This window comes from Lynx canadensis, chromosome D2, assembly GCF_007474595.2.
Source record: "Lynx canadensis isolate LIC74 chromosome D2, mLynCan4.pri.v2, whole genome shotgun sequence".
NCBI classification, from domain to species: domain Eukaryota; kingdom Metazoa; phylum Chordata; class Mammalia; order Carnivora; family Felidae; genus Lynx; species Lynx canadensis.
The window spans coordinates 61,008,132-61,034,659 of NC_044313.2; positions in this window are offsets into that span (position 1 = coordinate 61,008,132).

The window sequence follows — 26,528 nt, forward strand, 5'->3', positions numbered from 1 at the left end:
AAATAAAAACTAAATTAAACCGAAGTAATTAAATACATATGCCAAGTCCTTCCTGACATATGCAAAGTCAGAACAAAAGTCACCTGCATACTTTTTGAGATATATATATATAGATATATAGATATATATAGATATATAGATATATAGATATATATTAGTATTAGTATTTCACGCTGTTTATTGCTTATGGAAAATAAACTAGTCTGTTCTTATTTGGTTGTTGTTGCTATTTTGTTTGGTTTGGTTTTGGCTTTAGTTTCCAAGTGTCAATTGAAAATATATTTTTGTGTGTTGATCTTGTATCCTGAAGCATCTTACGTATACTTATTAGTTCCAGTACCAATTTTTGTGTATTCTTTTTGATTTTTTAATGTATGCAACCATGGATTCTATACACACAATTTAATTGCTTTGTCTTGAATTAATGTGCAAACTTCATTTCCATGTTTCATAGGGTCATTAAAAGGGACATAAGCCACTTGTTTCTGTTGAGGAGGAAAATTTTTTCAACCTTTAAGATTCTTCTAGCTGGTCTAATAATTAACTTGACATGACACAGATTTACAAGAGAAAAAAAAAGTTTAATTACATACACATAGAGGCTCAATAATGAAATTGAGACCCTAAAGAAATAATTAAGGCAGGTAGTTTTGATACTTTGTAAACAAAGAAACAATAAATCTGTGAGGGATTGACAGGAACAAAGAAAACTCCTGTTTGGGACCTTCAATTAATAAGGAACTCTAAACAGAAGTTGGGCTGAGGCAGTAAATTAGTAAAAAGTAACAAGGTTTATTTATACAGCCTTTGGCCCTATATTCCCTTTCTCTAGTGATAGGGATGTCTCTTTATTTCCTGGTACAAGAAGATACCTTTCACGTGAAAGATTTATTTCTTGCTTTCTGTCAGAGTATTCTTTATTTGCACTGGATGTTTCTTAAGTGATTTTTATTTAAAATAATCGGTAAACCAAAGTGACACATTTTGGGCTTGCCTATTCTTGGCCTCTACATTCCTGACTTCAGGGGAAAAGATTTAGTTTTTCACGAAAGATGGCCATGTGGCTTTTCTTCATGATTTGTTGATATGGTGAAAAACCATTGAGTGGTTATTCTATTAAGAACCACTGTTTCATTCCTTGGATACAACCCAAGGGCTGGAAGCCTCTCTAGCCTAATATTTAATACCATTTTTTTTTCCATTTCACTATTTTAAAAAAACAAATTTCATTGGAAAATTCATAAAATAAAGGTAGAGAAGGCAACCCAAATGCCATGTTGAATTCTGTGCTGGGCTACTAAGAGCATCCAATAAATGCTGTTTAAATTTTCAAAAATTTCTTGGCAAAAACACGTATCTTGGTAAAAACAGAGCGCAATGACTTCCCTAAAACTCTTTACATTAACCTTTAGAATGAAATCTTAGTTCTTCAACCTGGTGTGTATGCTCTTCTGTGGCATATTCTTTGCCTGCCTCACCAGTCAGCCGTTGGTTTTCTATATTCTATGTCATCTACAAGATCATTTTAAGAACTAAACAACGGCAAACTGTTATCTTCGTGCATTCCCAGCAACTAGAATATACTCTGTATGCTCTATATTCTTTCCCAGCTTATTATAATTTTTTTTGAAAATTGAGCAATAGTGTGTTATTACATGGTGAATATTATCATTTGCTTCTACTATGGGTAGCATGTCCTACTCTGCATTTACATAGTGTTAAATATCCTACATTATGTACATAGTGTTAAATATCCTGTATTGTAGATACTTTACAATTCTAGTTATCGATCTGTGCCGCTAGATTTTAAGGTTTTTGAGAGAAAAATAAAAATACTAAGGAACCTACTCTGATTCACTTTATCTTTCTCAGGATTTAGCAATGTCAGCACATGCACAGTTCTTTGAAAAAAAGTTGAGAATGAATGATTTATCATATTGATTAATCCAGGTCTGATAAAGTTCTTACTCATAAGAATTTATTCAGGAATGCATATTCTAACTTATTTAGTTTACTGATTTAAAATATATGTATTACAGATATGTCCCCTAACGCAAGGGAAACACAAGAAAAAATAAACTGCTGGTACTATACAAAAATAAAAAGCTTTTGCACAGTAAAGGAAACCATAAAAAAAAAAAAAACAAAAACAGGCAACCCAGTAAACGGGAAAAAAATGTTTGCAAATGATAAATAAGGAGTTAATGTTGAAAATATGTAAAAAAAAAATTACACAACTTAATCCCAAAATAATCTGATTAAAAATGGGAAGTCCTCTGACTTCAGTCCAGGTCATGATCTCCCAATTCATGGGTTTGAGCCTCACATCCGGCTCTGCACTGACAGCTCAGAGCCTGGATCCTGCTTCAGATTCTTTCTCTCCCTCTCTCTCTCTCTCTCTCTCTCCCCTCTCCTGCTTGTGATCTTTCGCTCTCTTTCAAAAATAAAAACACTTTTTTTTTTTTAATTAATGGGAAGGGGACTTGAATAGACCTTTTCCCAAAGAAGACATACAGATGTCCAACAGACACATAAAAAGATGCTAAACATCACTAACCATCAGGAAAATGCAAATCAAAACTGTAATGAGATATCACCTAAAACCTGACAGCATGGCTAAATTCAAAAGGACATAATTTAAAAATAGCTTCATAGAGAGAACAAAATTATAGTATTTATCCTATCTAATTTCAAAAGTTAAAGTGAGTGCTGGCATAAGAACAGATAAATTGATAATTGGCTTCTTAAAGTATTTTATAAATTCTATATAAAATCTCTTAAAAACCTGCCAATTTTTACAAAAACAAAAGGGATGTAGAGATTTGATTTATACTAAATTTACCTTAATGCGGGGCACCTGGCTGGCTTAATCAGTAAAGCATGCAACTCTTGATCTCTGGGCTGTGCATTCAAGCCCCACATTGGCTGTAAAACTTAGTTTTAAAAAATAAAATAAAAATATATCTATCTTGGGGCGCCTGGGTGGCGCAGTCGGTTAAGCGTCCGACTTCAGCCAGGTCACGATCTCGCGGTCCGGGAGTTCGAGCCCCGCGTCGGGCTCTGGGCTGATGGCTCAGAGCCTGGAGCCTGTTTCCGATTCTGTGTCTCCCTCTCTCTCTGCCCCTCCCCCGTTCATGCTCTGTCTCTCTCTGTCCCAAAAATAAATAAACGTTGAAAAAAAATATATATATCTATCTTGATGCAAGATTATGGCATTTTTCTATATGGTGTAAAAAGTGGTCCAGTGTCATTCTTTTACATGTTGCTGTCCAGTTTTTCCACTGGATACTCTTTTCAGATTTGTCAAAGATTAACGGACCATGTAGTTATGGGTTCATTTCTGGATTTTCTATTCTGTTCTATTGATCTTTGTGTCTTTTTTTTTTTTTTTTCAACGTTTATTTATTTTTGGGACAGAGAGAGACAGAGCATGAACGGGGGAGGAGCAGAGAAAGAGGGAGACACAGAATTGGAAGCAGGCTCCAGGCTCTGAGCCATCAGCACAGAGCCTGACGCGGGGCTCGAACTCACGGACTGCGAGATCGTGACCTGGCTGAAGTCGGACGCTTAACCCACTTAGCCACCCAGGCGCCCCACTTTGTGTCTATATTTATGTCACTATCATACTGTTTTGATCACTACAGCTTTGTAATATAACTTGAAGTATGGAATTGTGATGCCTATAGCTTTGCTTTTCTTTTTCAAGGTTGCTTTGGCTATTTGGGATCTTTTGTGGATCCATATGGATTTTAGGATTGCTTGTTCTAGCTCTGAAAACTGCTGTTGGTATTTTGATAGGAATTGCATGAAATATGTACATTGCTTTGGGTAGTAGAGACATTTTTACAGTATTTCTTCTACCAACCCATGAGCAAGGAATGTCTTTCCATTTCTTTATGTCAGCTTCAATTTCTTTCATCAATGTTTTATACTTTTTAGAATATAAGTCTTTCACCTCTTTGGTTAGGTTTATTCCTAGGTATCCTATGGTTTTTTGATGTCATTATAAATGTGATTGATTCCTTAATTTCTTTTTCTGCTGCTTCATTATTGGTGTATAGAAATGCAACAGATTCTTATACAATGATTTTGTGTCCTGTGACTTAACTGAATTTATTTATCAGTTCTACCATTTTTTGGTGGAGTCTTTTGGGTTTTCTCTATAGAGTATCATGTAATCTGCAAAGAGTAAAAGTTTGACTATTGTTGATTTGGATGCCTTTTATTTCTTTTTGTTGTCTGTTGTGCTGAGGATTTCCAATACTACGTTAAGTAACAGTGCTGAGAGTGGACATCCCTGTTTTGTTCCTGACCATAGAAGAAAAGCTCTCAGTTTTTTCCCCATTGAGCATGATATTATAGCTGTGGGTGTTTCATATATGGCCTTTATTATGTTGAGGTACTTTCCCTCTAAACATACTTTTTTGAGGTTTTTTATCTGAATGGATGTTATACTTTGTCAAATGCTTTTTCTGCATCTATTAAAATGAGCATATGTTTCTAGGGGTACCTGGGGGGCTCAGTCAGTTGAGCATCTGACTTAGACTCAAGTCATGGTCTCACAGCTTGTGGGTTCCAACCCCCATGTCAGGCTTTGTGCTGACAGCTCAGAGCCTGGAGCCTCCTTCAGATTCTGTGTCTCCCTCTCTCTGTCCCTCCTCCACTTGCCTCTGTCTGTCTGTCTCTCTGTCTCTCAAAAATAAACATTAAAAAAATGATCATATGGTTCTTAATTTTTCTTTTATTAATGTGGTATGTCATGTGAATTGATTTTCCAATATTAAACCATCCTTGCAACCTAGGAATAAATCCACTTGATTGGGGTAAATGATTTTTTTTAATGTATTGTTGGATTTGGTTTGCTAGTATATTGCTGAGAATTTTTGAATCTGTGTTCATGACTGACATTGGTCTGTAGTTCTCTTTTTAAGTGGAGTGTTTATCTGGCTTTGGTATCATGGTAATGTTGGCCTGATAAAATGAATTAGGAAGTTCTTCCTTACTTTCTAATTTTTGGAATAGAGTAAAATAGGTATTAACTCTGCTTTAAATGTTTGGTAGAATTTGCCTGTGAAGCCATGTGGTCCTGGATTTTTGTTTGGTTGGGGTTTTTTGATTACTGATTCAATTTATTTGAAGGTTATCAGTCTGTTCAAGTTTTCTATTTCTTTCTGTTTCAGTTTTATTAGTTCATATGTTTCTAGGAAATTATCCATTTCTCCCAGGTTGTCCAGTTTGTTAACTTTCATAATATTCTCTTATAATATTTTGTATTTGTATGGTGTTGGTTGCTATTTTTCTTCTTTCATTTGTGATTTTATTTATTTGGGTCCTTTCTCTTTTCTTTTTGATAAGTCTGCTAGAGGTTAATTAATTTTATTAATTTTTTTCAAAGAACTAGGTCCTGGTTTCATTGATCTGTTCTATTGTTTTGTTTTTTTTTTTAGTTTCTCTGTTATTTATTTCTGCTCTAATCTTTATTATTTCCTTCCTTATGTTGGCTTTAGGCTTCATTTGCTGTTCTTTTTCTAGCTCCTTTAGGTGTAAGGTTAGGTTGTTTATTTGAGATTTTTCTTATTTCTTGTGGTAGACCTGTATTGCTATATACTTCCCTCTTAGGTCCACTGTTGATATGACCCAAAGGTTTTGGGCTACTGTGTTTTTATTTTCATTTGTTTCCTTGTATTTTTGTGACTGTGGCACAAAGAAAACTTTTATTTGCAGCGAATAAGGAGATCATGGGGAATGGCTTCAAAAACTGTGACTCCCTGAGAGAGGATGAATGGGTGCTTTTTGTTTAGGGTTAGGATAAGTATTCAGCTAGGGAAGCCTGGTTATCCTATGTAGAAGTGGGCATAAGTCACACATGCACCTTAAGAAAACATGACTGTACACATTGTATGTTATGTAAATGAAGCATAGGCTCCTCCCTGGGAAAATATTTTACTATCATATTGTGGTGAAGGTAATTATAGGTCTTTCCAGAAGTTACTTTATTGTCCATTTGCATGGGCACAAGTCAGATTTCACTCATGTACTCTGGATGGTCTGAGCCAGTAAGGGATTTTATCAGGGCAGTGGTCATAACCTGGAAGTTAATTTTGGGTTTCATTCTCCTGTTCCTGAAGCATGCTTCCAGTGACCCAAAGAGTTGCTGTCTCCTTTATCCAGGGTTGTAAGGAAAGGAGGAAGTGCACAAAAACCAAGCATCCAAGGTGGAGATTTAAACAGGAAAAAACAACAAACAGACCAACAACAAACCGACCAAACAACCAGGTGGGACAGAGATTTCTTTCAATCTCCCAGGCATTATCCAATAAACAGGTGGGATGGAGATTTCTTTCAATTTCCTATCAGGCAGAACAGAGATCTCTTTCAATTTCCCATACCCTAGACTAGTCCCTGTTAGATACCTCAAAGACCTGGAGGACAGAACCTCAGAAAGACCTGTTTCCATTTATTTGTTTTTTGATTTGTTTTTTGATTTCTTGGCTGAACCATTCATTGTTTAGTAGTATGTTTTTTCATGCCCATGTACCTGTGGCCTTTCTAGATTTTTTTCTTGTGGTTGACGTCTAGTTTCATAGTGTGTGGTCAGAAAAGGTGCATGGTATGCCTTCAATCATTTTGTATTTCTTGAGTTGCTGGAAGCCGAGCTATCCCAGCCTGAGTGGCAGGGCCCGGGCTGTGGACAGATTGGTGACTGCAAAGCTTCTTGTCCTCCCACTTTTAGGTGATTTGGCCTTGAAAGTGCCTGGGGTATTGTCTGTTGGGGAATTGCCCTCGGCAGGCCCCCTGGGAAAAGAACGATTAGGGAAGAAAATAAGGTTCCACAAGAAATTGTGGAGCCTCACGTTTAGCCGTGGCCATCCCCTATGGAGACTCCTCTACTTGCAGGAAGAATAGCCTCATACCTTTGCCAGCAAAGAGACCCTGTAAAGGAGAGACATATGGATCCAAAAGCCCCACTCCGGTCACTAAGGAGTGTATCTATGGATACAGGTCACTCTGATCCCTAGGCCCACTTGGCCCGCAGGAGCCATTCCACATGATGATTGAACCTAGTCGGTTAAGCTACAGAATGGTTCATTGGTTCCTAGGTGCATTGTCTTTCTGAGAATGTATGAGGCATGGGTTTCTAAGGCCTTTTCAGCCCCTTTCTGGCACCTTGGACCGAGGCAAACACATTGTTCTTCTGGCCTCGTGTGGTTAGGAGGTCACGTCCCTGTAACCGTTCCACTTGAGGCGTTGAGAAATGGAGGGCCTTTCACGAGAACAGCAAAGCAAATGCTTTGTAGATTATAGATAAACGCAGATGCATAATGGAATAAAGTAAGAAATGAATCTATAATCAAAGGGTATGCGGGAAAGTTAGGGGAAAATCACCATGTTATTTCTTAAAGGTTGTTTATACATGGGAACATTTTCAAAATTAGGTAATGTTAGAAAAGCATAGATGACGTATGCTACAAGGAAATAACTAGCATATAGAATGCCACATTTACTGCAATAAATCGGCCAGTTCAACACACTGCTGTTGTCTGTGTCCATTTTTATTTTAGTTTTTTATTTTAGCTTTTGATTTTAGTTTTTTATTTTTATTTTGGTTTTGGTTTTGTTTTATTTTCACTTTTTCGCCGACGCCGTTCATCCTTTGGGAACCCCCGGACCTGCTGGAGCTCGACTCCGGCGTTGAGTTCTGTTTTGTAACCTAATATGTGATCTATTCTGGGGAATGTTTCATGTGCACCTGAAAATAATGTGTATTCTGCTATTTTAGGATGGAATGATCTGACTATATCAGTTAAGTCCATCAGACCCAGTATGTCATTCAAAGCTATTGTTTCTTTTTTAATTTTCTGTTTAGACGATCTGTCCATTGATGGACAGATAATAACAAAGTCCCCTAATATTATTATATTATTACAAATTAGTTTCTTTATGTTTCTTTTTTTTTTTAATTTTTTGATGTTTATTTGTTTTTGAAGGAGAAAGAGAGATACAGAGAGCATGAGTGGGGGAGGGGCAGAGTGAGAGGGAGACAGAATCTGAAGCAGGCTCCAGGCTCTGAGCTGTGGGCACAGAGCCCGATGAGAGGCTCGAACTCACCAGCCGTTGAGATCACTACCTGAGCCAAAGTTGGATGCTTAACCGACTGAGCCACCCAGGTGCCCCAATTTCTTTATGTTTCTTATTAATTGTTTTATATACGTGGGTGTCTCCAAGTTGCGGGCATAAATATTTATAGTTTTTATATCTCCTTGTCCTTTGTCTCTTGTTACAGTCTTTGATATAAATCCGGTTTGTTCAATATATGTCTTGTTACCTTCTTTTGACATTCATTTGATTGATAAATCTTTCTCCATCCTCTCACTTTTAATCTGCAGGTGCCTTTTAGTTCTAAAATGAGTCTCAGGGTTCAGGTCATGATCCCACAGTTTGTGAGTTCAAGCCCCATGTCAGACTTTGCTGGCCGTGTGGAGCCTGGAGACTGCTTTGGATTCTGTGTCTCTGTCTCTTTCTCTCTGCCCCTCCTGAGCTCATGTGTGCTCTCTCTCTTTCTCAAAATTAAACTTTTTAAAAAATAATAAAATAAAATAAATAAAATGAGTCTCTTGTAGGCACCATACAGTTGGATCTTGTTTTTTAAATTCATTCTGACACTCTATGACTTTTGATTGGAGCATTTAGTCTATTTATGTACACAGTGATTATTGATAAATATGTATTTATTACCTTTTTTTTTTTTTTTACTTGTTTTGTCATTTGTTGTTTCTGGAGATTTTCTCTGATCCTTTCTTGTCTTTATCACTTTTGGTCTGTCCTTTGCATTCAAAGAATCCCTTTAACATTTCTTGCAGGGCTGGTTTAGTGGTCATGAACTCTTTTATTTTCTGTTTATCCGGGAAATTCTTTATCTCTACTTTTAACCTGAATGATTGACTTGCTGGATAGAATATTCTTAGCTGTGGATTTTTCCCATTCAACACTTTGAATATATCATGCCACTCCTTTCTGGCTTGCCAAGTTTCTGCTGAGAAATCTGTAAACCTTATGGGTTTCCCTTTAAGTTAAGAACTTCTTTTGTCTTGCTAATTTTCAGATTTTTTTCTTTATCACTATATTTTGCAAATTTAATTACAATAAGTCATAGTGTTGGACTGCTTTTATTGATGACGTTGAGAGTTCTCTGTGCCTTCTGGATGTGGATGTCTGTTTCCTTCTACAGGCTGGAGAAGTTTTCAGCTATTATTACTTCTAATAAATTTTCTGCCCCCTTTTGTCTCTCTTCTTCTGGGACCTCTATAAAACAAACATTATTATGTTTGGTGGAGTCACTGAGTTCTCTAAGTCTTGTGTTGCAGAATTCTTCTTTCTCTCTTTTGTTCGGCCTCATTACTTTCCATTGCTTTGTCTTCTAGGTCACTAATTTATTCATCTGTTTCTTCCTGCCTGCTGTTCATTGCATCAAGCCTGTTTCCAGTCTTGTTTGTTACACCCTTCATCTCTGATTGATTCCTTTTTGACTCTTTCATCTCTATGGTAAGGCTCTCACTAATGTCTTTTTTTTTTTTTTTTCTCAAGCCCAGTGAGTGACCTTATGATTGTTGCTTTGAATTTTCTCTCAGGCTTGTTACTTATATCTGTTTCACTTAGATCTCTTGTTCTTTCATTTGGGATATATATTTATCTAAGTGTCCACCTCCTCTGTATGTTAGAAAATCCAGTTACGTCTCCTGCTTCTGAAAGTAATGGCCTTATGAAGAAGTCATGTAGTACCCAGGGTCCCGAGTTTCAGGGAGTATCTCTGGTCTGTGCTGCCTGCTCTCTGTTGTGTTTTGGCCGCTCTATCCCTCAGGCAAGTTGGCTGCAAAGGCTCTCCTTGCCTGAGGCAAGCGTGACTGAGAGGGGTAGTCCCACCAGATCACAAAGGGGTGGTGCTTGGTGTAAGCAAGTTAGGCAGTCCTTCCACTGAAGATCTCAGTGGCTTTGTTTATGCAGAGAAGAGGAAGAAAATGGCACTGGTCAGCAACTTCCTTCCTGAGGAGACATCTCTGTGAATGCTGATTCTCAGACACACTCCAGATAAAGTGAATAATCTCTCTGCTGTGTGTCCCAGAGGCTCTTTAGATCCTCTTTGCACACTCTCTGCCCCCAGGTTGTTTTCCTGGCTGCTCTCCAGGAGCAACCCAAGCCCTCTGGGCTCTATACCAGCCAAGCCTGCTGACCTTTGAATCTCCAGGCTTTAAGCACCACTGGTTGCAAGAAATCACAACATGCAGCCCCTCTTATTTTCCATGCCAATGACTTTGGGGAAATATTCTCCTTGTGTGTTCCTCTCTGTGCTTCTCTCTCTCACCTTTCTCTGAGAACACAGCTCCCTCCCCACTGCTGTCCTTGTGATCTATCTCTCCTCTAAACCACACGTCCCCATATCCCACCTTCTTTAATGTGGCCTCTTCTCTCACTTTAGTTGTGGAAGTTATTCTGTCAGTCTTCAGTTCTATTTCTGAGGTATTAAGGATTATTTGATAGTTATCTAGTTGTGTTCATGGGACAAGGTGAGCCTAGGGTCTCCCTACTCTGATACCATCTTCCTTTTCTCTTAGATAAGGCATTTTTACCAATTATCTAAGACCTATGAGGTAATGCCAGCTTACTGATTTTATTTTTTAGTGAGAGGAGACAAAATTCCCTTCCAAAATTGTTTTCAATATGAACCCTAAAGGGGTTTCACTTATTAAAATAAGTGAAAGTGGCAGCCATTGCTGTCATAGTTGAGAACTTCATTATTGCTTCAAATGCAGCCTCAAATATCATTTTACGATTATTTTATGATTACAGAATAAAGTAAGACCTGGACAACCAAATGTAAGAAATAAGACAAATATGGATCTGATAAATCCAATAACGTCTCCATGTATATGTGGCTTAAAAAACAGATTATTTTTTGCATATTTTTTTTTGTCTGATTTACTTCTCAGGACTTATCAGAGCCAGGCAGGTAGCTCATCAGTTCATTTATTTTTTTCAGCATTCTTTACATTTGGAAAGATTCATTAAGCTCACCATCACTTTATATTTATCTGAATTATGCATTGATTTCTGGGAGTAGGTCCTTCTCTATTACCATCATTGTTTGGTAATCCTATGTGAGCTAATTCAATTATATTATGTAAACTAGTAGTAAATCAATATATCATCCCCAGCATCAAAAACTTTTAAAAATAACTATTATTTAAATCTTAAATATGGTTATACTAATACATTTATATTCACACTGGGTTCAAAACACAAAATTTTTTTTCTGAATTTCTGAAACAATTATTTCTAACATCTGATGAAATATTTACCTTTTTTACTATGTGTTATAAAAACCAAACCTGTCTCGTTGTCAGACGTTGTTGAAGAAATTAGCTTGGTTCTACTAGCATAGAATTTATACAAAGGCATGACTTTCTCTTATTCATATCAACCTCACAATGTGCTATGGCAGGTAGTATATATTCAATAATATTTGTTCAAAGGATGCACGAGTAGCCTTTTTGACTTAGCCACAGGAATATTCTGACACCATAAATGTTAATGCATCCAATTATCTCTTCACTCTGTCCTTGACTCTTTTGGCCATCTTATGATTGGTTTTTGAGTAGTCTGCCCTTCAATTTATCCTTGAATCTCAGTCCATCCTTGATCCTGAACATTTTATATTGCCTAACCTCAGTTCTATCATTTAATAAAGCTGTGATTCACTCTAAGACCCACACCTTATCCTTGAACAAAGTAATCTTTAACCTTACTGAGTACCACTAACTCTGGTAGGTAGCAGTCTCGGAATTGCAGTGACCAAATTGTTTATTTATTTATTTATTTTTTATTTTTTATTTTTTATTTATTTTTTTAAAATTTTTTTTTTCAACGTTTATTTATTTTTGGGACAGAGAGAGACAGAGCATGAACGGGGGAGGGGCAGAGAGAGAGGGAGACACAGAATCGGAAACAGGCTCCAGGCTCTGAGCCATCAGCCCAGAGCCCGACGCGGGGCTCGAACTCACGGACCGCGAGATCGTGACCTGGCTGAAGTCGGACGCTTAACCGACTGCGCCACCCAGGCGCCCCCAAATTGTTTATTTAAAATACTTTTTTTGAGAATAAGAGGACATGGGACCAGAAGTTATAGTATGTGATTTTTCTTCCAAAGTCTGGTACAAAGTAGTTGTGACATTTTAATTAGACCCCTAATACATTTCATTTATATAATTCAAAGGTAATGCCAATCCTGCCTGAATGTATTTTCATTATGAAATGTGTGACAAACCTGGATAAGGAGTAAGGTGCAATGTAAATTTAAGAAATTCAAAAAATCTCCCCTTCATAGTAAACAATTATGGTAAGGTTGCAGGACAAATGTTTAATATACTCAATCACTTTCTTTCATACCACCAAGTGGAATTTAAAGCTAAAAGCATAGTGTTGTTTACATTAGCACTCTAACATATGAAACACTTAGTTATAAATCTAATTATATATATATATATGAACTATGTGAGGAAAACTATAAAATTTTGATGAACAAAATCAAAGAACTAAATACATGGAAAAGTATTCTATGTTCATGAGTAGGCAGACTCAATGTTGTCAAGATGTCAGTGCTTCCCAATTTGATCTACGTAACCCCAGTCAAAATACAACAACTTATCTTGTGAATATTGAAAAATGGATTCAAAGATTATATGGAGAGGCAAAAGACCCAAAATAGCCAACACAATATGGAAAGAGAAGAACCAAGTTGGAAGACCAATGCCCCCACAACTTCAAGGCTTACTTTAAAGCTATAGCAATCAAAGCAGTGTCGTTTGTGGAAAAAACAGATGAAAGGAATAGAATAGCAGGTTGGATTAGCTATAGGTCCCCCTAAATACAGCCAATTGCTCTTTGACAAGGGAGTGAAGACAGTTCAATGGAGCAAAGATGCTTTCTTCAACAGATGCTTATGGAACAACTGAACATCCACATGAAAAATTATGAAACTCTTAACAAACCTTACACTCTTCACCAAAATTAACTCAAAAGGGAACATAAATAACTTAAACATAAAATGTGAACCTATAAAACTCGGAGAGAAACCTAGATGATTTGGGATACGGTGCTGCATTTTTAGGTATAACACCAAAAACTAGAGCCATGAAAGAAATAATTGATAAGTTGGATTTCATTAAAATTAAAACTTCTGCTCTGTGGAAAACAACGTCAAAAGGATGAGAAGTCAAGCCACAGACTGGGAGAAAATATTTACAGAAGACATTCCATGAAAGACTGGTAGCCAAATTATATCAAGAGGTCATAAAACTCAACAATAAGAAAAAAAAATAAATAAATAGGGCTGAGATTTTAACAGACAACTTGGAAGCAATCAAGGGGCCCTCAGTAGGTGAATTTCAAGATAAACTCGGGCACATCCAGACAATGGAATATTACTCAAGACTAAAAAGAAATGAGCTGCCACCACCATGAAAAGACATGGAGAAATCTTAAATACATGTTACCAATGAAAGAAGCCCATATGAAGAGGTTGCATACTGCATGATTCCAACTATATGACATTCTGGAAAAGCTAAACTATGGAAATAATAAAACGATTAGTGGTTGTAAGCCAGGGTTGGGGTGAGGGGTGTGCAGTGGAGATGAAGAGGCAGAAAACAGAGGATTTTTAGGGCATTGACAATATATACATGACACCATAATAATGAATATATGTCATTGTACATTTATCCAAATCTCTAGAATGTAAACATCAAGAGTGAACTGTAATGCAATGTAATATAATATCTGTGATGTAAAATTTGGGCTCTGAATGATTATAATCTGTCATCTATATTAGTTTAATGTAACAAATGTACAATTCTGCTAAGGAATGTTCATAATGGGATAAGCTACATGTATAGGGGGCTATCTGGGAAATCTCTGTGACTTCCTCTTTGTTTTGCTGTAAACTTTAATCTCCTCTAAAAAAGGAACATCTTTTTTTTTTTTTTAAGTTTTAATTTATTATTGAGAGAAAGAGAGAGAGAGTGCAAATGGAGGAAGGGCAGAGAGAGAAGACACAGAATCCGAAGTAGTCTCCAGGCTCTGAGCTGTCAGCACAGAGCCTGATGTGGGGCTAGAATCCGGTGAGATCATGATCTGAGCTGAAGTTGGAAGTTTAACCAACTAAGCCACCAGGCACCCCCAAAACAGAAACATCTTAATACATTTTTAAATTTTTTTTTTTAACGTTTATTTATTTTTGAGACAGAGACAGACAAAGCATGAACGGCGGAGGGTCAGAGAGAGGCAGACACAGAATCTAAAACAGGCTCCAGGCTCTGAGCTGTCAGCACAGAGCCCGACGTGGGGCTCAAACTCATGGACTGTGAGATCATGACCTGAGTCGAAGTCGGCCACTTAACCGACTGAGCCACCCAGGCTCCCCAATTTTTTTTTTTTTTTTGAAAACTCTCTGCCTCAGTGATAAGGTTTTCTACTCTTGTTTTTTTTTTTTCTTTTTTTCTTTTTTCCCTTTTTTTTTTTTTTCTGTAAAATCTACCTAAATACAGAGGGGGGAGAGACATTAAACATAAACAATACAATTCTCTGAGCATAGATAAGCAAATAAAATAATAAATGAAAATCGATGGGAAGCATATATAAACCTAGCCTCAGAAACCCAAAGGGAATTTTTTAAGTAAATTGGAATATTTTCTAGTCTTGATTTTCAATACTGAGAAAGCTCTCTATAATTTTAATTGATTATTTTTGCCATTATTTTTTATTCAATTAAAAAATGTGTGCCACAAAGTATCCTTTTTGTTGAGGATAGTGGCGAGGAGGAGTGTGATGGTGAGAATTCCACTAATACATTGTTTCTGGAATAAGAATTGTTTAATTAGCTTTGTAGAACCCACCCAAAGCCTCAAGACCATCAGGACAGCAGGAAATGCAATAATAATGACAATATGCCCATGGTCAGTTAGGACTTGCATTTTTATGATGATGAATACAAATAAAATCCAGAGCACTCCAGCAAGTGATTTGGCCAGATCTTCTCCATTTTAATTGCCTATAAATGATTTCCTATTTGAACAAACACCATTGGATATATGTGCAGCTACTTTTTAGACATAAATATCACATGTTCTGAATAGTATAAAATTGCTGGTATATTTCACTGCCAGCTGTATTTTCTCTCTCTGCCAATTTTAGTAATAAAATCAATTGAAATTACTGCTTTGTTAACTTGGCTTATATAATATCCTTGCTGGTTCAATATAGCAAGTGTCAATTTGTCTACTCAGGTATTCACACATGGTTTGTTTTTTATTTAATTTTCAGTGAAAGAAAACCCCATAAACTCCTAGGTTAGTAAGACCCACTACTCATCAGTCAGCAAATAAAATGTGTAGCAAAATTTCATCATGGGGAATAGGAAGGCTCAAGATTTTAGAGAAAAATTTACTGAGTACAAACTAGAAATATTTACATTTAAACATTTCAAACACATTTTTTTTTTATATAAAGGATGAAAGCTTATAGTTACTTTCGAAGAAACTCTAACTTAATTCTTGGAGAAATGCTAATAGTGTATATATTTCTTTCCATTGTACTAATGTAGTACAATTGCCTAAACATTCTTGGGGTAGATTCACATGCCGCAAGACACCTTGAATAATGTTTCACATCATATGGGATCATTTTGCAAATGTAAATTGGATGATATTTATTTGAACTAGATTTCCATATATTTTGTGATTTTTTTTTGAGGCGAAATGCTCCATTTCTAATTGGATTTAGATCACCAGATATATTTTTATACTGGATAAAATGTTTCTTGTTCTTATTTGAGGAGAGTTTGCCAATTTGTTTCATTTTCTCATTTTCCTCTCTTTGAGTATGTGTGTTTGTGTCTGTGGGTGTTTCTTTTATCTTTGTGCTGTGTTTATTATTCACAACACATTAATTAGACATGGTGAGAAGTGTCAGATACAAGTATGAGCTTCTTTGTATGAGGCTGTGGACAGGAATCAGCTGCCTCGCCATTCAGGGTGGCCTGGCTCATTCTCAGAGGGTCCCCATTTGGCCACTCTGTTTTAATTAGGTCTCTTCTGCTATTCTTTATATCTCAAAACCATTTTTCTTCTGTTTTGTTTTTCTCTAAAAGTGAAACCTTATATATTTTTATACTAGTTATCATTAATTATCTGATCGTATTAGTTCTTTTTTTTTTTTAACGTTTACTGATAATTGAGAGAGAGACAGAGCGCGAGCAAGGGGAGGGCAGAGAGAGAGGGAGCCACAGAATCTGAGGCAGGCCCCAGGCTCCAGCACAGAACCTGATGCAGGGCTCGAACCCACAAACTGCGAGAAGATCATGACCTGAACCGAAGTGGGACGCTTAACCAACTGAGCCATCTAGGTACCCTGATTATTTGATAGTATTAGAATACAATCACTAAATTTTGTGTATAAATCCCCAAGGAGTTTTTATTCCTATAACTGTCCCCATTGTACTCTTGAGATCTCTTTGTAAGGAATTTAAAATTGTCAATTGATAATAGTCTGGTTTTAAACTTTCTGTCTCAGGTAAACTCAGTGTCCTACACATAAGAGCAAAGTCCTTAGGGCTTTGCTTCCTTTCCCTTGACAAATGGTACATTCCCTGGGAGCTGGTCTGCTAGTTTTCTAAGCATGGCGATATATGCAGTTGGTTGCCCCGCCTGTTTATTTTCCCAGGGAGTCCTTCAGCAGTTGGAGATGGTAGTCTCCATGGCGTGGCCATAATTAGAATGCTTGACTGTACAGGCTTGTGTGAGAGAGCAAAATGAGGTAGTCTGGCCCTTGCCTACAGCGTCAAGGATAAGACCAGTTGTAGACTCTGCAAGTGGCCGCATGTAGCCACAGCAGTAAAATGTCTTTGCGGTTCTTCCCTTCCCTTCTGTCATTATGGACTATTTGGTGAAGTGTTACTACAGTGATAGATTCACATGTAAAATCTTATGTACTTTCCTCATGCAAACACACAGTTTGGTTTCTCTGTTAGGGTAATGTATTATTAAGAAATAAGGCTTGCCCCAGGTGGTAGTTTATTATTGAGGAAAATGGCAGCAACCTAAGGGAAGATAGCTATCAAAAAGGTCTAGGTCAACTTGATTTAATAAAGAATAAAACTGGAAGACTGGATAAGGGTGAATTGGTAGGAATACATTAATCACCTGGGGATTCCTAGAAAAGCAGAAAAAGAACTAGGAGGGCTGGAGCTTCAAGATAGATTTTCTGATATAAAAATTCAGGAGAATTTGAACTTTGCTGCTGCTGTTGTTGTCTTTTTTTTTTTCAATAAGGACAAAAAAAGAATGCAAAGTTTATGGCTGATGAAAGCTTGTAGAAAATTAATATTACTCAGAATGTCTGCACATTTATCCTCTCAAACGTACCATCATTGATTTTTATCCTGAGATATAGATTTAGACTGATTTTTTCCTTTTAAAACATTTTTGTGTGGGAAAAGTTCAATAATGAGGTGGGACTGAATGATATCAGAGATTTGCTCATTCAGTATTTTTACATGTATTTTTTTCCTTGTGGTAAAGCATATATAACATAGAAATGCCACTGTAACTGTTTCCAAATGTACAGTTCGTCAGTATTAAATATATTCGTATCATTGTGCAAATATAACCACATGCGTCTTTAGAATTTTTTATCTTCCCAAATTGAAACTCCATACCTATTAAACAATAATACCTATTCCTCCCTCCTCTTGGCCCCTGGCACCCACCATTCTATCTCTATGAATTTGACTACCTTGTGTACTTCAGATAAATGGAATCCTACGGGATTTATCCTTCTGTGACTGGCTGATCTCACTCAGCATAATTTCACAATGTCCATGCACTTTTTAGCGCATGCCAGGATTTCCTTTCTTTTTAAGGCTGAATCATATTACATTGTGCGCACCACATTTTGTTCATCCCTTTACCTATCAGTGGACTTGGATTATTTCCACCTTTTGGCTATTGTGAATAATGCTGCTATAAACATGGATATACGAACACCTGTTGGAGTTTCTTCTTTTAATACTTTTGGGTATATGCCAAAAAGTGGAATTGCTGGATCATCTGGTAATTCTATTTTTAATTTTTTTCAAAAACTACCAATCTTTTTCCTAGTGATTGTGCCATTTTACATTTCCACCAGCAATGCACACAGGTCCCAATGTCTCCATCTCCTTACCCACACTTGTTATTTTCTGTTTTTTTTCTTTCTTTCTTTGTTTGCTTGTTTTATAATGGCAACCCTAATGGATGTGAAGCGGTGTCTCATTGGGAATTTTATTTTCATTTCCCTAGCGATTAGTGATGATGAGTATCTTTTCATGCACTCATTCATTTGTGTATGGTTGGAGAAGTATTTATGCAGTTGTTTGCCTACTTTTTAATTATGTTGTTTGCTTTCATATTGTTGCTTTGTAGGAGTTCCTTCTATGTTTGGTATAGTAACCCCTTAACAAATACATGATTTGCAAATATTTTCTCCCACTTTGTGGGTTGCCTTTTCACTAAGTGATGGTATCTACTGAGGCACAAAAGTTTTACATTTTAATTGGTCCAATTTATCTATTTTTCTTGTAAAGTTTGTGCTTTTCGTGTCATATCTAAGAAATCATTGCCAATTTCAATGTCATGAAGCTTTCCAGCCAGGTTTTCTTCCATGAATTTTATAGTGTTAGGTCTTACATTGGAGTTGGATCTGTTTTAACTTATTTTTTTAGTTAAATATATTCTTATATATGGCGTAAGGATCCCACTTCATTTTTTGTATATGGATACCCAGTTTTCCCAAAATGATTTGCTGAAAAGGTTATCCTTTTCTCTACATATATTTATAATGAATTTAAAATGGATATTACAAGAAATGATAGTACTATGCTATTGTCATTTGAAATGATTTCTAATATGTGGTATATTTTTAATAAGGAAGATTGTATGTTTGCAGATAATAAGAATAAATTTATGTTTGAGAAGAATTTTGCTATTTCAATAACAAAATTCATTTGAGTTATTTTTATACTGTATCCTATTCTTAAGCCTACTTTATAGTGAACTATTCAACATGTGCATTACCTTAACTCTTAAATCTAAAAATCTGAAAACAATAAAATAACATCTAAACTTATAGAAGCATATAAGAATGTACTCCGGAAACAACAAAAACTGTGTGTTTGTGTGTGTAAAATTTTAGGGCCCTACAGCTAGAGGATTTTTTCTCTTTCTTTGTAGACTATAACTAAAATTAGTACTTTCTTTCGCTTTTTGTATATGAAAATTCTGATCAGAGAGAACATTATTAGTACCAAAAAAATAGATACAAATTTTTTATAAGTGTAATACAATAAATATCTTACAACTCAAATGGAACACAAGAATTGAAAATAGCAAGTTAAGATTTCCACTTTGTTCAGGTTATGATGATAATATATATTAATTTGCACATACTATACTTATAATTTGAATGATTGCATAAAATCAAAGACATAAATATTTGTGTTACTCTGTATATTTTGGAAGTATTATTATTTTTTTGCTAAGTGGTTCATTCACACTTAAGATTTAAAGATTTGCCATTGTTAACTTTTCATTTAAAATTGTATTAAAGCAGAAATTTGAAAGATTAAGGACTTTTTTCTCATATCTCTACTACTTAAAATTTTTTTTAATTTTTTTTATTTTTTTTTTTTTTTTTTTTTTTTTTTTTTTTTAGGAGGTGGGTGGAGAGAAGGAGACAGAGGATCCTCCATGCTGTGAGCACAGAGCTGATGCGGGGCTCGAACCTATGATCCATGAGATCATAACCGGGGCCAAAATCAAAAGTCAGTCTCTTAACCAACTGAGCCACCCAGACACCCCTCATATCTCTGTTACTTTTAAATTGCACTATGATAACGCATCACGTCATTACTGAATGTCTTTCTTCAATAGCTTTTCTGCTGGTTTCCATCTAGTCACAGAATAGCTAGATTAGACAAACCCACTTACCTGGAAGCAAGCAAAAATTCTAGAAAAAATAATTAAAATGGAACACTTTGAAGGCTCTGGAGAATTACTAAGTAAAAAAGTACTGTGTAAAAAACTGTAGTGAAAAATAAACCTATAGCTTATCTCAGGGATCTGTGGTTGGCTCAACATTTGGAAATCAATCCATGTAAGTAGACTACAGCCACACGGATACCACAGCTTAAAGTCATGGAATAGGACCATGGTTCCATTTGTTAGTTTTTGGAACTGAGGCCATGATTAAAAGGGACAGTCAGGGGCATTCATATTGCCCCTGGAGGTGAAATTCTTGGACCAGTACAAGATGGACCAGAGAAAACATTTGCCAAGATTGTTTTAATTAATCACAGATGAAAGAGCTTTAGAGCCAGATACCATAGTAATTCTAACCTGACAAAAATGGTGACTGGTGTTGCAGAGGCGTTATTTCCAAGACCCTCTCTCTGGGCAGGTTCTGGGAAGCCAGGTTCAGAGGAGTATTGTTGCAAAGCTGATAAAAGGGCATCACCAAGATTGGAGTCTGCAGCTTTATTTGAGTCAACACAGGAAACTTCACTATTGTGTTAGACTAAATGAGAAAACAGCCACGGTAGTATCTTACTCCCTCGTTACTTGCCAAAAATGCTGGTCATGTGCTTTATTCCCGGTTGGCTAAAAATTTTTAGCATGATTTTGCATTCCATTTTCTTTACCAGGAGATCTCTGAATATTTTTTTTTGGTAAATTTTTACAATGCTTTGTATAATTTTAGGAAATGACTAGTAGATTTATTAATCATTCCCTGATAAGAATTTCTGAAAAAAATAAGCTAAGTACAGAATATGAAAGTGAAGGTACAGTTTCACTTCTCCCACACATGGATTAGCTAAGACTGTGTTTTAATTGATGGAATACTGAGAAAGTTTAATTGGCAGAAAGACAATCTCAGATGGGGTTGTTGATTACACCATCCTAGTCAGTAACAATTAACTTAATTGGACCATAAAATTATCTGGCGAATGAAATGTCATTTGTTTGTTTGTTTGTTTCTTTTGCCACTCTTGAAGTGTGGACAAAGGCTCTCATTTACTTACCTGAATAAGCTATGTGGTGCTATAATAATGTAGAGCTGTCTGATATAAATTTAGTTTGTTTTGACCTTACCAAAGCACATCCTCTATTTTTTCTTCTGCTATTATAAATCACGATGCAATCAACGGGCATAAATAAAAAGGTTAAGCAGAGTTCGGACTGATTTTGAAATCTTTTTCTTTTTTTTTCTAATCTATATCTAGAGTTTCTATTTTCATCTCTGTAATAGCAGACACACAGCAAAGGAAGTAGGAATCATTTCAGCTACGGGATAATGTGGAGGAAGTCCAGAAGGAAATCTTAATTAAATAGTTTACATTGTAAAATGCTTCATCAAAATTTAGTGTTGTAATTCTGGAGGCTACATTTTTGTCCCAGATGGTGACTGTCACTGTTTATTCTCTTGAGTCTGATTATAACCCACCTGCGCAGCACAGTCTGTTTTACCGAACAAATGTCCATCTGTAGAATTAGCGCACTCTCTCTAGTCTTTTGACTTAAGTTTCTAAAGAGTTACTATGTTCCAAGCACATTGTCCTTTAATCAACCCACGAGTGTTGTTTATTATGTTGATTATGTTGTTTATTATGTTCATTATATTACAGGTGAGAAAACTAAGGCTTAGACAAAATTGCTTAGGAGAATTATATTTAATAACCAGATGAGTGGCACAATGGACTTGTATCAAGGTCTATTTCACATCAAAATGTGAACCACTATGCCGCACTGCCCCTTATGAATGGTTGTTAAATGCAGACGCATTTTTATGAATAAAATAAAGAAGCATTATTGAATTTCACCTTAAAAATCCACATAGAGAAAAATATAGGCTACTTGTCCCAGCCTCTATTCCTATAGATATTACAAACTTTCCGGTGCTGTCAGTGTCCACTCCCCAGACATTGGAGAGACTTTTCAGTGATTTTTTTTTTCTTCCCAAATTATTCAAGAAAAGATCTTGAACTTTTAGATACTCAGCAGCTAATATTTCTGGAATCTTCCATTTTTTTACTAGATTGCCCATTTACAGTGCTTTCCAGAGTCTCTCTAAAGATGTTACGTTGTCCTAAAAACAGGACATCTGTAGAATAGTTTATTTCATGTTAAAGGCTAATATTGATAAGACTAATGTTTAAGTCAAATTATCCAAAGAACACAGGAAGCTGACATTTTGGTGAATTAGATCCTAAAATCTACCTTTTAGATAAAAACAAAAGATAGGGGTGCCTGAGCAGCTCAGTTGGTTCAGCTCCCGCTTTGGCTCAGGTCATGATTTCATGGTTCATGGGTTCAAGCCCCGTGTTGGGCTCTGTGCTGACAGCTCAGAGCCTGGAGCCTGCTTCGGATTCTGTGTCTCCCTCTCTTTCTGCCCCTCTCCCACTCACACACACACTCTCTCTCAAAAATGAATAAACATTAAAGAAAACAGAAAAGGCAAATTGAATCAATTCCCTACATCTAGATCATGAACAATTATGGACGAAGGGAAAACAAAAAAAGTCACTTTGTAGAATGTCAAAATATAAGATACAGAATTATAAGACATTTCATGATTCACCTGAAACCTCTTCTAGCCCATGAAGAACATTCTAAAATAAATTGGATGAACTATTGACAATAATTTTACTAACAATTTTAGATAGTACCAATTGAAACCCAACATATAATATATTAATTATATACTTTTCTAACTTAGAAATTTGTACTTGTTGGACATGGATGAATTGCTTCAACCGGCTTGGATATTTGAACACAAAAGGAACAGGTGAACAAACATTTTAAGCTTAGAAACTAATTCACTCTTGATATTTCCAAAAAGTAACTGATGGCTCTTCTGCTGTTAAATTATGTTAGTTACTAGATAATACCTCTGACGGTCAAAATTTGATTTTGAAATAAAACACACGCATGTGTTATGTGATCAATGATCCTAGATAATAGAAACTTGGCAATAATCTTGGGAAGGGGAGATGTTAGTGAGAGAAGAGATTGTGTATCAATAATTACAAATGGATACCAATATTTGGCAGTTTTTACTCGACAGAATAAATAGTGAGAGATAATTTACTACTGATAGTTAAAAATGGCATTAGTCATTTAAAAAAAAGGAGTTATAAAGCATCAGAAGACTTGTTTTCTAATCAATATTTAATGGAGACATTCTGTATTTTAGTTCGTCTATAAGGAAATCACAAAGTGAAATTAGAGTTAAGATCAAATTAAAGCACCGATTGTATAGTTTACTAATTTAGTTGAGAACATGCTAAATATATAGGAAGTCTCAGGGGTCTGCATTTGCTATAATTTATGAAAGGGAAAAAAAACACAGTAACTGTTGGAGATAATTAACTAAACCTATGACTCCCCTGATTTTTCTCCTCTTCCTAAAACAGGCATCATAGATCACAGACTTTGAACTTTTTTAGATATAGTCAAATTCCCCACCAAATTCCCCACCAAAAAAAGTTTAACACATTGGCACGCCTGGGTAGGTTAGTCGGTAAAGTGTCCAACTTCGGCTCAGGTCAGGATCTCACAGTTCATGGGTTCAAGCCTCGTGTCGGTCTCTGTGCCGACAGTTCAGAGCATCGAGCCTGTTTGGATTCTGTGTCTCCCTCTCTGCCCCTCCCCTGTTCACACTCCATCACCCTCTCTCTCTCTCAAAAATAAATAAACATTAAAAAATTAAAAACAAAAAGAAAGCTTAACATATTTCCAATACCGCCAAGACTGTGTAAGTGTTCGTTTTCCTCCATGACCTCACCAACACTTGATACAACTAAATTTGTGTCAATATAATAAATAAAATATGATATTATTAATTTATTTTAATTCATGTTGCTTTTATTGTTTGGGGGTATAGGAGCATATGAAACGTTTATTGACCAATTATATCTTTTCTTCTGGGAACTGTATATTCATATCCTCAGCAAATTTCATACTGGTCATATGCGTTTAAAATTTTCCATCTATGTTCATGTTTTCTTAGATTTAGCACTGTGTTAAATAAGAAGAAGGTGAAACAGCACAAACTATCAATACCAGATATGGGTTTGGTTAGGTGTGAAATCAAATTAATGTCCTATAGTCATTGAATATTTGTTTAGAGACTAAACTTGAATAGCTTAAATATAAGATGGGCGAGTTTTAAAATAGAACCCAAACTGAAACAGGATGAAATAGAAAATCTAAATAGCCTTTGTGATATACAGATGCTTTGCACACACTGTTTTGTTTTTTTTTTTTCTTTTTCTTTAAGAATTGACTTTTTTGCAGCTGTAGCTGCTAAGAGTGCTATCATCAGACAACCTTAATCTGTCAGCCTTCTAATAGTTGTTTCAGCTTCAGGGTCATCCTTCTCAAGGCTGAGCCCTTGTTCAGAGACCTTCACCCAGTGTTTAATTACTGGGGATGGAAGGCAGTGTGGAGAGCCCCTGCCACTTTGGCCTAATGTGGAAAAACTGTAATTACCTATTGTAATTCCAGAACTTTCTGTGTTTAAGCTAAGGTTGAGGTCAGGTCCTGGCTTCTTCTCTACACAAACTTTTTTTTTTTTTTTTTTCTGTTCCCTTCCACAAGGATTGCTACCAAGGGCCCTCATAAATGAACACCCTTCCCAGTAAGTCTAAGAGTTTGCTTTCCAGAGAACTCAATATTTAACACCCTTCTATGTATAGAGGAAAATGAATTTATTATTTTTTAAAACCTTCCAATAATGTAAATTTCAGGGGCAGATAGTTTTACTTGTAAATTCTTTCAATTAAAAAGAAATAGCACCAATCTGATGTAAACTCTTCAAAAAACAGAGATAGAAAATACTTCCTAACTTGTTTTATGAGGCCACCATAACCATACCACCAAAAGCTGACAAAATTATAAAATTAAAAAAAATGAACATTAGAATATTAAAGACTAATATCCTTGTTGAAAATAGATTTCTTAATCAAGTATAACCAAATAAAATGCATCAATATAGACATGATAATATATTATAACCAAGTGATGTTTAAACCAATAATGTGAGATTGATGTATCATTTGAAAATCAATTAATAAAATTCATTGTTTTCTCTTAAACTTAAAAAGAGGCAGGTGGAGGGACAGAGAGGGAGGGAGGGAGGGAGAGGGAGAGAATCCCAAGCAGGCTTCATGCTGTCAGGGTGGAGCCCGATGCTGGGCTCAAATTCATGAACCATGAATCATGACCTGAGCCAAAAATCAAGAGTTGGACACTTACCCAACTGAGCCACCCAGGTGCCCCTAAAATTCACTGTATTAATAAATGAAAAGAAAATATGATCATCAAAATAGATGCTTATAAACTTTTCAAAAAATTCAACAACCGTGAAGAACTTCTATTCCAATTTTGAGAGGTTTTATAGCACGATGGCTTTGAAAACTGTGTGTGTAGTGACATAAAGAATTAGAAGAATGAGAGACTAGATAGCCCAAATATAGGCTCACACTACCGCAGTTGTTTGTTTGATATTTTAATGGATCGAAAACAACTCTATGAGTGAAGTATTTTCAGCTAATGGTGCTGGAAAAACTGAATATATATATGGACAAAAATAAAACATGCTATATGTCTCATACCGTACACACTCACACACACACACACACAAACCAATTTGAGATACATTAACCTAAATTATAAAAGTTGAAACTAGGGACACCTGGGTGGCTCATTCTGTTAAGCGTCAAACTTTGGCTCAAGTCATGATCTTGTGGTTTGTGAGTTCGCTTCAAGTCGGGCTCTGTGCTGACAGCTCAGAGCCTAGAAACTGCTTCGGTTTCTGTGTCTCCCTCTCTTTCTCTGCCCCTTTCCAGCTCGTACTCTGTCTCAGTCTCTGTCTCTGTCTCTCTCTCTCTCAAAAAATAAACATTAAAAAAATTTTTTTAAGTTAAAACCATAAGGCTTCTAGAAAAAAAATTAATAAATGCCTTGGTGGGGTGCCTGGGTAGCTTGGTCGGTTAAGCGTCCGACTTCGGCTCAGGTCATGATCTCACGGTTCCTGAGTTTGAGCCCCGTGTCGGGCTCTGTGCTGACAGCTCGGAGCCTGGAGCCTGTTTCAGATTCTGTGTCTCCCTCTCTCTCTGCCCCTCCCCTGTTCATGTTCTGTCTCTCTCTGTCTCAAAAATAAATAAACATTAAAAAAAATAACAATAAAAAAAATAAATAAATGCCTTGGTGACATGAGAGTAAGCAAACACTCTCTTAAATTTAAATACATTTTGGAAAGCAATAACCATACAATTTTAAAATGATTAATTACATTTAATCAAAATTTCTAAATGATGTTTACTAAGATATAATATTAATAAAACTAATAAAGATACCACCTATAAGAGGAAATGTATCCACCAA